This window comes from Anopheles darlingi, chromosome 2 (assembly GCF_943734745.1).
Source record: "Anopheles darlingi chromosome 2, idAnoDarlMG_H_01, whole genome shotgun sequence".
NCBI classification, from domain to species: Eukaryota; Metazoa; Arthropoda; class Insecta; order Diptera; family Culicidae; genus Anopheles; species Anopheles darlingi.
In genome coordinates this window covers 28,688,768-28,705,460 of record NC_064874.1, presented here as the reverse complement: position 1 = coordinate 28,705,460, position 16,693 = coordinate 28,688,768, and positions in this window count along the sequence as shown.

Sequence of the window (16,693 nt, the reverse complement as noted above, 5' to 3'; positions counted from 1 at the left end):
GCAAAGAAGACGAATCCGAAATGGTGGGCGGATCGATCAAATGCTGCAGATGCAGAGCCCCTCCGCTTAAGTCTCGAAAGTAATTAATCGTTGCCTTTTTGATGCAATCTTCTCGTTCTTACGTGATTTTCATAATGAGACAATCGTGGCATCCAGACCCGGTTAAGTGAATAACGGTCGCGGCGAGTCAATCAAAGTGAGGCGTAGTCTGATTGAATTTAGCGAACAATTCCAATGCTTGGCAACAGTAACGCTTATAATAGCCTTATTGCACTTTATAAACGGAAAATTTGAACATTTTGATCTTTCCAACGCAATTAGGAGCAGGTAAAGACAAATACAGTTAGAATCGGTTTTTGGCAACATGAAAATAGCACAAATTATTGCATTACTTCGCTTTTCAAGACCCTGGATATGTTCAAAAGTTATTTTCGTATTCTCGATTGTTCAGTTCACTATGATGGATGATTAAGTCCGAAAACATTCCCTTAGTTTGCTATGGATTAATAGTTTTCCCATTCAGAAAACTATAAAGACAATGCAAATGATTGATGCACCTAAATTTGAATCAGACATAGGATTCAGTCGAATTAAAAATGATTAATTAATTAATGTTTAATTTAAGGAGCAATTAGATTGTTTGATGGATCTGTTTTGCTAGACCTATCCCATTCAGTGCTCATCTTACTCCAATAATCCAATTAAGTCTCTCTCTTGGGCAATCGAATGGAATAGTTTCGATTACCTGAATCCAGCTCATTCGCATCACGAATGCTGGTCTCGTGACATCGAGCATGTAATTCAATGTTTTTGGATCATCCTAAGGAGTGCTTTCGGTGTTGATTTGCCTGTTTGGCCTTACAAATATCACCTAGCATGTTTTGACAGGAAAGAACTACCGCGATAACATCGATCATGCTATCGTGCTTCATAATGAGGATTGTTTTCATTCAACAACATGAACTAAATATGACGAAAGTCCAGACAGCGAAAGACACGCTGTTGGCACGCTCTTGACAGCAAAGACACAATAAGATGTCCCCCTTTCGCGACGTTCTAGCGCATCTTCTGACCTTCTCACCTCCGATTGCGACAACCGCCACCGCAACCGGCAGCAGTCACAATCCTGCCGTGGTGCCGTGGTGCCGGGAAATGTCGGTTCCGCTCATTCGTTCTGCTGCCCGCGCGTCCCGTCGCACGTACAAATGATCAATAAAATGTCAGACACTACCAGCAACAACCACAACAACAACTACAGGGAGGAAAAGGCAAAAAAGGGAAAGGTTTCACCCGCGACCCGACACCGCTGCTGCTGCTGCCGCCGACGGTAGCGACAGCGACCCGATCGGTCATAAATCAGGCCAGAACGGAGGGCTTCGCAAAAGACCTCGAGAAGAAGCCCTCCGCTGCCACGGGATCTTTACCGGTGTGTGGTATGATCACTGACTTTCAAATCGTCTGCCACCGTTTTAGCAGTCGTCATGGGCCTGGTCCGGACGGGAGGGGGGTGGCTGCTGATCTACGCAGAGAAGAGAGAACGCAGCATACACACACACACACACACGCCGGCAGACAGACACACAGACATCACGATGCAATATAGGCATCGTCATCTGGTGGTCTGCGGAGTTGAGAGTTCAAGTCGTTCAAGTGAAGTCGAGTTCGGTTCTGAAGGTCTTCGCTGACTTGGTCTGTTTGTGATGTTCTCGCGCGATGGTCCGACCAGATGTCGACCAAATCTGGAACAAGATCTGGCCAATCGCACGCCGCATGAATCCGCACCAACCATCCAACATCCAACGAGAGTGAAGGCATCCTTTCCGTTCCCTTCGCCTTCGAGTGTCGTAATTTCGAGCGTATCTGCATCAACCGTCGTGGAGGAGGAGCAGGAGGAGTACGACGAGGATGACCAACAGGGGAGAAGGTCGAAGTGGCGAAAGGAGTTCAAATGTCACCACTATCAGGCCCCGTACCCGGTATGAAGCAGCCGATAACCAACCCCAAATCGCCAATTCATCGCAATCAGTGAGACTAACCTTTCAAATGCTGGCCGGTACTGGCGGGTGGGTTGGCCGGGAAAGCGCAAAGCGCAAAGCGTCAGGTCGATTACGAGGAGCCATTTTCGATAAAGCGCGCACTCCACTCGTGCGCACCCCTTAGCGCGCATCGCTTTCGGGAGGCTGTCTGGTCACGATCACGAGAAGCGATCGCCGCGCTTCCTGGATCGCTGCTGCCTTACGCTGCCGCATCCCGGATGAGATGCGCTCCCGGCTGGCGATCATCATCGATTACTTCACTCGGTACTCGGCACTCGGCGAGCGGTCCCGATACCGATGATTGGCGGGTTTCGATTCCAGTGGTGCGCGCGAGCCGAAGACCGAAAAGGTTGACCCCAAAAAATTAAAAAAAACCACCGAAGGAACCACAAAAACCAGTAGCACCGCGGCTAATTGTTGACCGGTGGCTGACGGGTCGCTGCACGCGCGGATTCAATGCCGCCAAAGTGTGGCCACGGTGTTCACGGTACGGCGTTCCAAGAGTTCGTAGCGGCGCGGCGCGGCGCGTCGCGACGCAAGCTTCAATTTCGAATCGCTGGACGGCGAAGGGCTGAGAGGGGCAGCCCCTGAGCTCCAATTCAACGATTCCTGCGGTACGAAATGCGATTTTACGTTTGTGCAACCACCACCTCCACCCACTTGCTCCTCCTACTCCTGGCCACCGAGGTGCATCCGAGCAGCCGTACCGTGGGGTATTTAACGATTTCAATTTGATCTTCTGCCTTTCAACTGCGGATGGTGGGGGGTGGGATGGAAGGGTAGGGGGGGGGGTGGTTAGCTAGCATTTTCAATTGGAGCCTAACCACACCGCCTAATTGATCGCTGCTCAAAACGCGACGACCTTTCCCCCTCCTCGGCACACGCGCTTCGCGACGCAATGTCGGCGCCTCCCGCGAATTATGCAAAAGTGCACGGTGGTGACCGCGCGAGAATGGATTGCGCGTGGCACCGAAAATCAGCGGGAGAATGTCTCACCTTTCATCGTCGTCAAAGTGCGTACCGAATGTCGGTCAATGTGTCGTCATCGTCATGTCGCGGCCGAGGGCTAAGTTCAAGCTTCGGATGCTTGGGTTCGCTTTCGAAATCGCGCGCAAACTGTCAGACCAGTACGGATCGGATCTGATTGCCTGATCCATCTCCGGCTCCGGCTCCGGCTCCGGGCGTCGGCCAGTAATTCGGAGCGCGATCAGTTCGCAAAACTGATGATCGGTCGATCCACGCGTTGCGTCAGCGATCAGCGAGATCAGCGAGAGTGACGAGTACCACCGAAAACGTCGCCTTTCGTCGCACCGGACGTGCCATGAAATGTGACTCGATCCGGTATCCATCGATCCATCAGCGAGAATCAGAAGCTCACCGGCTGTGGCTGCGGCTTGCGGCTTGCGACTTGCGGCTGAGAATGGACGACACGCTTGATCGGTCGATAGCCATCTTATGGCAGCAAATAATCGTTCACGTCTTCGGGGCACACAATTTGTCAGCCACAGAGCTTGCCGAACCCTTGGCCACATGGTCTCAATCTGGGAAGCCCTCATGCAACCGGTCGCCCCGGGTGTTTTGGGGCAGGGAGAACGTCCATTCATAAATGAAAAGCTGCAGAACGGAGAACCAAAGCGAAATGTGAAAAAAATTGGTGATCACCGGTGCTGGGTGCTGGTTGCGACGGTCTGTGACCTCCCCGTGGCCCGTGGCTGTCATTCCCGGTGTCATAATCATCTCAACACGCGTTCAGCAAATCCGCCATATTTCTGCCACCTTCTGCCAGGGTACTTATCATGTGAAGTGACAAAATAATCAGTCACATTCCGGGGGCCCCTGAAGCAGCGCGAGGCGCCCCCCTTCGAATGGTAGCGGCACGTTGAACGACGGGTTCGTCACCTACTTTACGCTGTTCGGCCGTTGAAGTCTTTTGTCTGGTACTCAAACGACCGCACGTTTGCAGCGCTGCGCTGCGGATTGAACTCATTTTTGGTACGTAAGGTGACAGAGTGAGTGAGAGAGAGAAGAGAGAGAGAGAGAAAGAGAGAGAAAAAGAAAGAGAGAGAGAGAGAAAGAAAGAAAGAGAGAGAACAATTGGTGTTTCTTTTTGCCGTTCAGTCGATCGGACCAGTTTGTGCGGGAAATCTGAATAAGATTTGCATACAATCCGGTGGACAATGGTACCGGCCCTCCAACACCCCCTTCAACGGTCGCACCAGAGCACAATCTGGACGCCGGAGCCTATGTTTGGACACACCGGCGGCTACCAGCGGCAGCAGCACGTTGGCCGTCGGCGAGCCAAGCAGTTTTTCTTCAAATATTTTCCTCTGGCCCGCGGGCATGCCGGCATGACTAGTTTGTTTATTATGATAGGAGTGTTGAAACTTGTGATGCGTAATTAAAGACAAATTAAAGTGTTTTTTTTTCTCTCCTTTCCTTGCTCCATTGCATTCATAAACCGCAAACCAGCCGTAGGGCTGACCACTGGCACTACGACAGCAGTTCACCAGACACATACTGAAGTAGCGGTAGCCGGGGAATTGAGACACTCGCGTAGTGCATCTGGAGTGTTGGAGGGTTTTACGGAGCTGTCATGCATCTTGCCAGTCTCAAACGAGGTGTTCAATCGGTCACCAATTCTGTTGAGTTCTTTAGACCCCAAGGAATGGCCAGTGGCCAACGCCAACGGTAGAGAAAAGAAGCAAACACCTTTCGCTCCGTACCATGCCCAACACTGTCGTTACAATCAATGTTGAGCTTTTACATAGTCACATAGCTTTTACATAACGAGTCACCGAGCGTATGGCAGCAATGATGGCGCATTCCGAAAGGCATATTCCCGTGTCAAACAGCATCAGCATCGCCACCTAGTCTTTATCGGCGGGCCGAGGGTGGACATTCGGTTGAGCATCTCGTTGCGTGGCTTATGCTGCTGCGTCGCAAACGATCGACGCTCGCTCGTTCGCTCGTTCGCTGTCGATGTCCCGTTTTACAGCAGCCATTCGAACCGATCGGACCAACTCCTGGGTCCGTTATGTAAGCCTTAGAACCAAAGCCCTCGGCATGGAGGCGGAGTATCGATGACGAAAAAGTCGAATGCGAATGAAGGGATGGGATGAAGTTATTACACACCACGCTAATGATCGCGCAGCAGCTCGTTGCAGTGTGCATCGCATCACTAAGCACTTGCCATCAAGCAAGCTGCCCGTGCCCGTGTAAATTGCTCGTTTGTCCGGCCCAAGTGGGAATCGTCCTCGACTCCACTCCAGTGGCTCAAGATGTGACCAGAAAACGGTGCTCGATACGGGCAAAACTGAGAAGAGTTCTCTTTGGTCGCTTCCTCCTCGCTGGACACACTGCCATTTGCACGAAATGCCGCAATGTCATGGTTTATGCAGTCATCGGCAACATAATTCAAATGCACACACTGGAAGGCAGCATCGCAACACCGCGGTCGCGACGGTCTGGGACGGTGAAGGAGCCAACAGAGACAAGGAGCCAACAGAGACAAGGAGCCACCAAAGACATATTAGCCATTTTCTGAACTGACGCGAGACTAATAAACTCGTCGCGATTCCCATCAACTGACGATCGTGTGCGGTGAAGGACAGTAAGATGAAGCAGTTATTAATATTGATTTAATCGATTGCGAACCCATGGAGCATGGGCCGTTTCGTTAACATTGTGTGCAAGATGCACCGGTGCATGATTAGGTAAGATTTCTGTTGGATAAGAAACCTGAGACGCTACTAGGAAATGAGTGACGGGATGTATTAAAACAAAGTTTGTCTTTCCTATGCGCTAGTGGGTGTTACTTCATGCGTTGAAAATTTTCGTTGCGATAACGAAATTGTCGAGTCGAAACGAAGCGTGCATGACTTTTCATACCACAAGCGAAAAGGCTCAATTTTCTACTGTGAAGCGCACAAACCATGACTTTAAACACACAAACCATGACTTTAAACACACAAAACATGCATCATTTCCGTAAAATAACTTACTCGATGCTGTTCTACAAACATGTAACACTTTACTGCACCGAAAACAAATGTAAACAAAGCTTTTCTCAACATTTGTTATGCACCATGCTAAAAAGAACCTTTTCTTCGATGCGATAACGATTTTTTTTCTGCTAGTGTAGATGTGCCAAATGATTAAGCAGACTCAAATACACGGTATGAAGAACAAATAAGTCGAATTGATTTTGATGCTTGAACAGCGAAATACAATCTCGAATGTAATCTCGTAGTTCGAATGAAAATGAATCATAACGCGACATTAAACAGTGAGGCACCCCACCGAAGCATCAATATTGACTACACAACAGACACCACCAGCAGTGGAACAGCTCGACAGGGGAAAAAGAAACCTAATGTGGCATCCCGTAAAGAAACGAATTAATTCCATATCGATACCATCCGATCAACCATTTCGTTCGATGCGATGCGATGCGATCGGAATCCCCGCTGGTACGCTGCAACCGTTGCCATTCGATGAGGTTTAATGTAATTTCCTGCATCACCGCACGTCCCCCAGCATAAGCTTCCGGGGATGGAGGTGGGAGACGTCGAGCAGCGATCAGCCACATGAAATGTCAACCGCACATGCCACGGCATGATCCAAACTTGGTCCAACCGACCACCGTGATGATTTCCGTGAGATGCATAAGCCATCAAAAACGGAATCCTCCCTTGGGCCAACACACCAACGCGGGGTGGTGTAGAAGGGTGGGATAGCAAGAGGAGACGCGCAGCAAATCATCCGCCACCGCGTGCGGTACATGGTTACACTGCAAGCAAGCACAGCCGGTGGTAATGATAGTCATTAGCCTCGATCGCATCGACACCGCATCGACACCTTTCAATGTGTTCGATGGTGACAACGGCTGATGACGCGCACACTTTTACACATTAAGTGGAAAAAATCTCTCGACTCTCGTGACATGTGACGTCAGCATATTTCACCAAAAACAGGGTCCCAGGCACCGATATTCACAAATTCGCCATTACTCGATTCCATATTCCGTCGTCTCGAACTTCATCCCGGCCATCCATCCCGCTAGCCCGAAGTCGAAGTAGTGTCGTGGATGTGGCCCGTGGCCAGACCAAACCGGGCTATTACCTCACTCGCTCGCGATCCACGATGCATTCCGTAAAACCGACCGGTGGCGTGCGGTTGATACGGTTGTAGTGCCGCGTAGTACCTTCGAAACATTAGTGTTTTGGATCGCGCTTGAGGGAGAAGCGAAGGGGAAGGAGGCGCACGCCAGAAAGAGCGGGCATCAAATGGCGAAACGGAACGGTGGTGTGGTGCGGTGCAGCTGATGATGGGCACGGCTGCACAGCCCACGCCACAACAAACAATCCCCCTGAGGACCGGTCGGTCGGTCGGTTGGCAGGCAAGCTGGTTGGTTGGCGGGGAGACCACAGTTTTCCCACACTCTCTTGGGTGGCGGCGCACCGGGAGAGGAAAGGAAGGGGCGACCTCTAGCGCGGGTGGTGCGGAAAAATTCGCCGCCTTAATGACTGACTGATGCTCGTAAAATGACATCGCCCGGAGGCGTTGTGTCTGGGAGTGCTGATGTAGCCGCGGTGGCCGCATGATGGTGGATTATGCTCGCGGGAACGATATCAAACTGGAGCCAGAGAGAGCGAGAGAGGGAGCGAGACAGAGAGCACGGCTGGGCACGGGTAATCAAATCGAAAAGAAGCAAAAGCCCATTTGAAACGATCAGCACCTTTCAGGCGATGGTTCCGAGAGGCAGAAGAAGAAGAAGAAGAAGAAGAAGAGACGAAATGGATCATTCGGGATTCGCATCGCAGCGTTAGAGATGGGAAGCCCGGCCGTCCGTGCAGTGCTCTTCCGCGGTGGTGAGCTTGCGAATTCGGTTTCGCAAAATATGTAGCCTGCATTCCTCCCTTAACCCCTCTACTGCGGTCGCCGGTCGTAGTCGTCGTCGGCTTGTTTTCCTGATGTTTAGATTTTGCAAATAATTCGCCAACCGCCGGCGTCGTGTGAAATGATCAGCATTCAATGCCGGACGGCGGATGGCTGAGGGCTTTTTTGTGCCGCTTCAGGAGTTTGGCTCTTCAACGAGCGGGCGCGATGAAAAATGCGGAAGCTCATTGTGCCATGTTATGTGATATTCGTTGTCAAAATGCAAAGTGCTTTCGAAGACGAAGTGTTACAACCGTGTTGAACAGAATCGTAAAGAGTAGTAGGCGGTTTGAATTATTATAATGTTTCCGTGCATGGCAACGAATTTAAAAAACCTCTAATATTTCCCGGAAACATAACAACATCCAGGAATTGAAGCTGAATGTATAAGTGGTATTCATTAACTCGTACGTCATGCATTGATGCACAATGCATGACTTAGAAAAGGGGCGACTTCGATGATAAATTGACATCATTTACAGTGCTTTCAGAAAAGATTGTATAAAGCACATAACCACATTTTAAATAACGAAAAGAAGGGAATGAGAATGCTATTCGAGAGAGAGAAACCCTATTTTAACGGACGAAATAGAGCCAAAATACATCCAAAATGGAACTAAACATCTTTCATTTAGCTATCATCTAGTTTTTAGGAAATAATAATCATAATACCCTTTTTACTTACGCACTTCTCCGACTCTACATTCGTAAAAAGGTCTGGTTCTCCTGTAAAAGATATTTTACGAGCGAGCGCCTTCGTTCTTCTTTTCGTTGGTTCAACTCATTCAGAATCAACGACGATATCGCCATCGCCATCTCAATCTGGATCTACCACACATTATCTGCCCGTTTGAAGGGCTTAAGAAGACTTTACAAACTGTGTCGTCGTTTGCCATTCTCATCACATTGGCTTGTAGATGGCCTCTTTTCACAAACATCGTAAATCAAAAACACGTCAGAGAATCTTCCATTGGAACACTGATATAGAACGAACGAATCGAACTTCTTCCTTGTTGCACAGGGTCCGCGAATTAGGCACGTACGCGATTACTGACATTATGACAGTCTCAGCGATGTCCTTCTCGGCAGATTTCTTGAGCGAATTATTCCTGTTGATGAAGATTGTCCTTAAATTTTTGATCGTAACTTTTAATCTAACATAGGTTAGTTAATTTAGGGTAGTTAATTTAATTTAAATTCTTATTGATTATTATGATGACCAACACAATTTACAACAGCATTGCTTATTAACTCTCGGATTAGCTATCATTTTCGTCTAGTGAAATAGTCGATTTTTCTATTATTTTTTTTAAATTAGCGACCGATAATAACGCGCATATCAGATCACGCATGAACCTTTTCAATCTAAGTAACGCCGGTGGAATATTGTAGGTTCAGTGGTTCGTCTAGCCGTTTCAAACGTTCAAACAAACGCTTCCCAAAACGCAACACCCTTGCCAACACAAACAATTATGGTATAAATTAATTAAATCAAATTAAAATCCTCGAGTGTTTGTTCTATGCTTCGAATCATCCACTCTGAATACCAAATATTCCAAAAAACCATCGTCATCCTTCCTTCAATGGCTGCTGCTGATGCAACGGCCATTTCATCATCCCGCAGTTCCGTAATGGCGCCATCGTGTGTCCGCCGCCTTTAATCATGTGAAAATGGTCTACGCGCAATCAATCCGTCCGGTTCTAGCCGGCAACAAAAAAAAAACCTAGCGACATAGCTCACACCCCGAAATGCCTTTACCTTAGCCGACTCTCACTGACGGTCGCGCCTTTTTTCTGCACTTTCCGCACCCAAAGCAAATCGGTTCGCTTCGCCGGCTCAAAAGCCGCATCGAATCCGCAACACTCGACGGTAACGGTGAGGGCACGTCGGGGGGGGTAGTGAACCAAATTCTTCACCGAGCCGTCACGGTTGTGCCACGCTTGATGCTGGGGACCCTGACGGAAATGGCCCACTTCTTTGCGATTGGCGATTCTGCGAAAGTTCTCACATTATGGCGCAACTCGCATACCACCGGAGCAGACCCTGTGGACTCTGGGTGCCTATTCATGGGTGTGTATTTGTGGGTGGGTGTGTGTGTGTGCACTGCAATCGACACTGATGGCGATTATTTATGGGCCAACAATCAACTGGCATGTCGGCGTCGTCGACGACGGCACCAGTTTTTGGGGGTTATGAAGAGTGACCAACGCTTCGCTGCAGATTCACCGGAGACGCCGAACGGGGTGAGCACCCACGGTAAAGGGAGCAACGCGTAAGGCGTTGCAAGGCGAAGCTTGTAAGGTCTAGCCCAACTATCCAGCACTAACAGTCAGGAATAGATACGATTAAAGTATCCAGTGAGTTGAAAGTTTGGGGTCCCGTTACAAAGGTGCGATGTTGTCATCACCGAAGACAACGATTTCCCTGAATAGGCAAACAACATGAGAACCATGTAAGGGTGAATTTTTCCCCAAAAGAGAAGAAAACGAGAGAAGAAAAAGACAACATCGCCAATGAAAAGGAATGCGAAAAAGAAAGAGAAACAAGAAGAGGGTATGACGAAAGGGAATGTACAACTAACACCAAAATAAACACAACATTTAAAACCGATTTGCCTCCGCCCCCTTGCTGGACTCCCTCCCTCATGAGCTCGTCCGCTGGGTTGCTGGTGTGGTTACGGACAAAGATCGTCTGATCATTACAATTACATCCAGCTGCCGTACGTAGGTTGGTCCATAAGTTGCATCTCGAGCTGCTACAAAATGTGGTACTTTGCACAAACATGGACGAAGCATTGATCAAGTGCAGGAATGATGCTCTTTCTTCGCATTTCACTTTCACCCTCGACTGCCAACGATCGGTTGCCGGTCTTTGGCGCGACTTGCGCACCAACCCAAGGCGTACCTTTCGCCGTTATTGGGACCGCCGCCATCGCGACCACAATCGCGTACTCTCGCATCCACCGAGTCATCTTCACCTCACGACAACCCCATCCCGTGGTGGGTGGGTCGGGAGTGGGTGATGATGGGAGAGGAAACGTGGAGCAGCTGAAGATGCTTTTCTTGTAGCCGTTTACATTCGCGCGCGCGCGGTTCCATTATGCTCATCATCCGGGCACAGCAGGAAGGCAAACACAACAGCAGTGTCGGTGTGTGTGTGTAAAGAGGACTGGGGAAAGGGTAGAAGGACCGGCGCCAGTCTCCCGGCCGGCCATTATGCAACGAGCGCGGGAGATCGCAGCCTCAAGTGTTGCCTCACAGCCGACCTACCAACCGACCAACCGACCGACTGACTGACTGACTAGCTTGGCCAGCTCGAGGGGTCGCGTGCGGAGCGCATGAAGAGGATCCCCGGCTGCGACCGGCTGACCGAGTGGCCGTTCCAGGCGCACTTGACGGGATTATTGTACCGTCTTGCGTTTTGGGTTGGGAACGAATCGAGTTCATTATGCACGCTGCATGCCCAAAAGGTGTGTGTGTGTGTGTGTGTGTGTGTGAGCGTTCGCTCCAGTTCTAGCGCCACGCCCGTCCCGGCAGATCGTCCGTGGAAACTGAGTCCGTCACGACAGGCGGCGACGGCGGAGACAGCTCGACGCGCACATTGCTCGACCCTATGACGTCACACACATACACACACACCGACTTTTCACGCCATTTCGCCATTCGTTCTGCCATCTGTCTGTCGGTCTGACTGTGGCCACCTGATGTAAGTCAATGGCACTGGCGATCCGATCCAGTTCCTCCCCCCTTTTTGGCCACACCAGCCAGATGGGCGTTATCCCGGTGACGCCCGTTTATCGCCCGTGCCATCCCGCCCCGTCGCAGCCGGCCATTGTGCAACGGAGCACGGAGGGCTTTGGAGAAGATTCGGCACCAAAAAGGAAAGGTGTTGCTGGGGTAATTTTTAGTTTTCACAGACATTTTGGACGGTCGGGAAGCCGGTCGTCGAGCGTTGGCCGGAGGAGTTGGAGTTGGCTGGTTTGTTTCACGGCAAAAATAAAAAATGGGGCAAAACTGCAGGTTCACCTCACGAACCCTTTACGGGCTTGAGGCACGCCCTGTGGCGATTACATGAAGCAGAGCGTTGGATGGTGCTTTATGCAACGCAGGAACAACACCAGGGAGTGTGCCGTTTAGGCGTTTATGTTGGGCGCCGGGCGTTGGTATATGATTATCCCTTTAGTTCCCTTCTTTGGTTTCACAATAGGCGTGACCCATCCACCCCCGGGGTCCAGGGGCTGTCGAAATGCGGGTCGCGCCGGTGGAAAAAACAATTTCTCATATTCAATTGCTAATAGGCGGGTTTCGTACCCGTGATTTGTGTTATCCTCGTAACCGGAAGACGCGTCACAACCGGACGGTTACATGATACAGGTTTAATATCTTGATGTCGATCGTCGATTTATGACTCGAGAGACTCACTCCGATTCATGCATCGGTAGCATCATTGAATAGAATCATGCGAGACACTAATTTACACAAATACAAGAGATCATAAAACACATCATCATAACACATCACCACCCCAGAGACCAGAGGGCGATGTGCAAATGGCTACCAAATGTCTCACCTTCCCGACCGTGTCGTAACCGCGAACCGCGACCTTTTGCCCTAAACAGCGAAACGACTCTCCAAATTTATCGAGATCATAAACCGAAAACCTGGCGCACCATTCAGGTCAGGAGGTGAGAGCTGGAACAATGGACGAGCGAGTCCTTTTGCTCCTTCAACCTGCAGGCAGCAGTAGCTGCCAACGAGTCCATCAAAATGGATTAATCCGAAAAACGCGTTAATCAACGCAACGAAAACAAAGTAAAGGCTCTGTCCGCGAGTTTTTTTGGATTGAGCAAAGCTCACCTACCGACTACACGCTAACGCGAACTCACTCGGACTGCTAAATTAATTTAGCATCAAATAGCGACATGGATTAGCTGCGAGCAGCGCTCGAGCGTGCACATGGCCCCTAGATGGGCATAACCCATGGGCATGCTCTCTTCTCATCTGGGACGACTGCTCCATAAACGGGAAGCATTCGCTTTTACCGGAGTGCGATTGACTTTCCAAGGCATCATCGAATTTGGATTTCGCCGAGCACCGACCGAACCGTCGCAATGTTAACGTCTTGATTGTTTGGCAAATTAGTACATCACCGCTAGGGGCAGTCCAGTGTAGCGCAAACATCTGTACCCCTTTTTTTTGCGCACGCCTTTATGAGGTTAAACCTCATTTCCCGTCAAAGTGTGTGCCGGCCGACCGGTAGCCACTTTACGCAACCACTAATCGACATCCTCTGCCAGCCCACTTTGTTTGTTTGTGTGTGTGTATGTGTGTGTGCAGGATAGAAGCAAATGGCGATTGGCGAGAAGGTGTTACAGATTGATTGTACGAAATTCCCCGGGTGGCTGTCGGTCATAGATCACCTTTTACTCTGCCTGCCTGACGCTAAACAGCCGTCCGATAACAGCCGTCCTCAACCAGTCCTCGCTGGAAACTCGGTTGAACGGTTTCCGCCATTGCGCCATTTCGCCATTGCTCCAGCTGTCGGCCACGATGATGTTCCGCGTTGTGCCATTGCCCAGGGCTGGCCCCTTGAGCCCACCTTCATTTCCAGTGCTCGCGGCTCGAATGAACAGCGGCCGAAGGAATTAATGACTAATTTACGAACCGGATTATCTCACCGCTCACGGTGCCCGGTGTGGGAATGGAGCAGAGCAAAAATATGCTGCCATTAATGTCAAATTAACTCGAGCCTTAAATGGCTGCCGTATTTTCGGGGAGGAGAAAAGGATTGACTACTGGGAGGAGAGAGAAAGAGCAAAGAGAGCGCTGCGATGCGATGGAGGTCGGAGTGCATCGAGGAAGTGTTTTTCTTAAATGGAGCCATTTTAAGAGTGTAGCGAGAGCTGAACAGCCAACAGTGGGAAAAGGACAATCAATTGGTAGCAAGAGCGACTGGCTAAATATCGACTGGGGTGGATCTTTTTTTATGCTCTGAATTGCTTTAACAGAAATAATGTATTAAGCTACATATTGGTTGCTGTTTCTCCTTCAAACTCGATGCAGGGCTTCCATCTTTAGAACTAGCGCGTTCTTTTAACATTTAGAAGAATTGGAGAACATAAATGAGCTGATTACAGTCTTCAGGACTCTTGTGATATTTTTTCATGAGCCAAGATGATTTACTTTTGGGAAGGATCAGATACGAACGCATGCTAACCTATTTCTTCCCTTTAAACACTTTTTTTTACCTTTCAAAAGTCTACCGCGAATCTATTGATCCAAATTAGAAGAAATTCACTTCATATTTACCTTAAGGTATGTTAATTTACTTCAGTAGTGGAATTGGTGGAAATATTACATTCTCTGTTTACACTATTAAAGCTAACCGCAGACTCAAGCCAATTTTTCAGCTGCAAAATATTCCATAGGCTACTCGGATACAATTCCTATGCAAACATGATGATTATTTAAAAAAATATTTCATTATTATTTCAATAATTACACTACTTATGGTACGTGTTTTGACACATATTAACATGAAAAGGTCAAAAGCTAATCCAAAAATAAGCTAAAGACATCGGAACTGTTCCGGCAAATTAGTTCATCGCCACCCAATTTCATTGACTCAATTTGCTAAATTGTTCACGAAACACACCGACACAGTCTATCATCAGTGCAAATTACAAGCAACTCCAACACGAACTGCATGTCCTTCGGCCGCTCGAACCAACAGCCAAGGAACTCTTGATTCGAGAACCCCCCCCCCCCCACCCCTAAAAAAAAACCGAAGGAAAACACACAAACGCCGCTTTCTACGCGAAGGTAATGCCGCGAAAGAACCGCCACGTGCTGGAGCACTGTTCAGGGTAAACGTGGACCAAGCTGGGTCTAGAAGAGCCAGCTCGGAAGTACGCGGCTCCTTTGTAATTGCTTCATGGACCGGCTCGTTGAAGAAGGAAATGGTCGTTGTCGTTGATCCACCCGAAACCACCTCAAGGAGTGTACCTGAGCATAGGTATGCGCACGCCTTTGTGTGTGTGTGTGTGTCCCCGTGTGTTTGTGTGTTGGGCATCGAAAGAAAACACTTTTCCTGCCAATTAAAACAAATCATCATTCATGATGTGTAGTTGAAATGATGATGAAATGATAGCCTCCAATTTGCGTACCCTTAAGAGAGCGCGATTATTATTTCGGGAAAGTGGCGGCCGGCGGTTCCAACGGGCCACGAATGTCAAGGCCCGTGCTTTGGGGGCATCTTTCGCATCGTGGCGCCGTGGGAAAACACTGGAATGCGCCACCACCGTCCCGTGGCCCCCGGCCATGACGTCGAGAGCACTTTCCAAAACATCAATCAATACCGGTGGTCACGGCGGACTGGCGACGACCGACCCGGCGGTGCACGGTTCGTGGTTTTGCGCCCGCAAATTCTATTATTTCTAGCGCAACAACAGCAACAACAACAACAGCAGCAGCAGCGGCACCCTTACGATCGTAGTAGCGACCTTCGAAATGGATGCAAACGGTCCACGCCACGTCACCATGCCATCCACGACACGACCCCGTACGCCATTTTGCCCCGGCCCTAGCGATTTCGTAGAGCCCCCTCGCCGGGGGCCCTTTTACCGGGGCTGCGACCGGTACCAGCGGCTGGTTAAAATGTCGTCAAACCGTTTAACTGGAACCGAACCTCGGGCTCGGGAGGATAATCGCGCTCGCGCTCGCGACCGCGCCAGAGCCCTCTTCATCGTCTTCCGGGGGGTGTCCCCGCAGTGCACCGGTGCGGTGTGGAACGGAAACGACATTTTAAGGTTATGGGCTGCCCTCAGCCAACCACCTCATCATTTCGCTTCCAAATCGACTCGACCGACGACTCACGAAACGGCGGTGGCCCCTCCCGTGCGGCCGCGGTAAGTCTCCGGTAAGCGAATCGCGTGGGTGGTGATGATGGTTTTCGGTGGGCTTCGGAGGGCTCGAATCGGAAAAGGTTGCCGCTGTCCGGGGTAAGCATACCGACGGGAAGAAGCGCGCGCGCGCCGATCGCTGGAAATAAAATGTCAAACCGTGCATCGCCACGGCATCCCTCCCCGCGGTAGATCCGAACGACGCGGAGACGACAAATCGTGGCGACGAGGTCTCCGTCCCTAGGCGAGTCGACTCCGGTGCGGTGCAAGCATTGTACTACTATTGAGGGGCATTGGGATTGTCGCCGTATGAATATCATTCCCGGGGATATATTCGTTTTATCAAAGCGTCGGCTCTTCTTCTGGTAGCCGGCGCGGGAGTTTCGAGCGCGGGAGCGCTGAAGGTGTGTACCGGGTTGAGAATCGTAAGTGAAAGTACGGTTACACAATCTGATGATGAGCTGTCTTTCGGGTATTACGGATGGTACGGTCGGTGTGCTCAAAGTGCATCATTTTGTCGGGAACATTAGCCAAGCTTAATTATTTCAATTTCGGATTAGATTAATGGACTTTGCTTTCTAATTAATTGTACGAGAAATGGGCATTTCAACTCAAGTTTAAGTGATAATTTAGGACATAGCATAAGAAATCTGACTATCACGATTGACTCTTTTTAAATTTAAATGCAGTTTAAGTTTTTTTTGTGGATTTGAAGCAAATTTCTTCTCTTCGGGAATATTACAAGCCTATATACCATTAAACTGGACTAATGAGAAACTAACATTACGCCCGACATCATTATAAATCTATTAAACAGCA